Below are 998 nucleotides of genomic sequence, written 5' to 3' on the forward strand. Positions count from 1 at the left end.
TCGAGTAAATAAGGACTTTAATATGACCGGGGTCTGCACCACTGCAATCAAGTGCCGATATAGAAAAAAAGGTTTGTCCTAAATGAATGAGTCTTTTGCCTGGATACTGCCATCTCTCGTCGGGAAACGTTAGTGCCGGAGAGAGACGGATGGGAGGTATACTGTATGTAGGTTAATTTTTGCTGGAAAGGCGCGATTGGGTGCTGACATTTAACAATCGTTTGTTTCTTTGGTACAACTTAAGCAATTGTTTGAAAACATCAAGATGGATCATTTATTTAGTTGTTTTAATTTCGAAAATATAGTTCTATTGGGTCGTTGTTTAATTCATTCTAAAAACAAAAATGGCGACCGGACAGTTCCCTGACGGGTCTCTCAGATATGGAAACTGTTTTATTTCATTATTTGTACGGAAACATCCTGGATTAAAGCAAAACAGGCGCATTCAATTAAGATTTGTTTTAAATAACAGATTTTATTTATCGATATGAAAAAAGTCAGTGTATTTAAGGTTTTGATCTGTAACCTGATATTTTAGTTTACAGCAAATAGCTAAGAGAGTTTACCAGAAACAAAAGGTCAAAATTCGACTCCGCCGGGACTCGAACCCGGAACCTTTGAATCACTTCACGCCTCTAGAAGTCCAATGCGCTATCCATTGCGCCACGGAGCCACCTGTTGGACGCACGCGAGCGGTAGGTGTAAGAAGGCATGATCAGTTTCGTACGTGCCGCTCAATTGATTATGGAATATAAAAATAGGCACCACGCAGATACGACCTGCAGTTATGATGTAAATTAGATTCAGTTCTTATTTGCCAAACATTCTGCTGATTTGTGATACTCTGTGATTCTAAACTGAAAACCGAAAACCTTTTTAAAAATATGGCAGAAAGAGTTAACAACTGTAATAACATGAATATAAGGAGTGCAGTGTAGGTCTAGTATTGTGACAGGTCTGATACATTTTGTCTTGAGTCGACAAGAGAATGGATGACC

General features: G+C 38.8%; 1 non-coding gene across 1 annotated transcript; it reads right to left on the reverse strand.

Moving 5' to 3' along the window:
• Positions 1-587: 587 nt before the first annotated feature.
• On the reverse strand, positions 588-673 carry trnar-ucu (transfer RNA arginine (anticodon UCU)). Its single transcript is given in 2 exon segments — positions 588-623; positions 637-673. It is a non-coding gene; the product is annotated as a tRNA-Arg (tRNA).
• Positions 674-998: the final 325 nt, after the last annotated feature.

This window comes from Lepisosteus platostomus, chromosome 11, assembly GCF_059453375.1.
Source record: "Lepisosteus platostomus isolate fLepPlt1 chromosome 11, fLepPlt1.hap1, whole genome shotgun sequence".
NCBI lineage: Eukaryota > Metazoa > Chordata > Actinopteri > Semionotiformes > Lepisosteidae > Lepisosteus > Lepisosteus platostomus.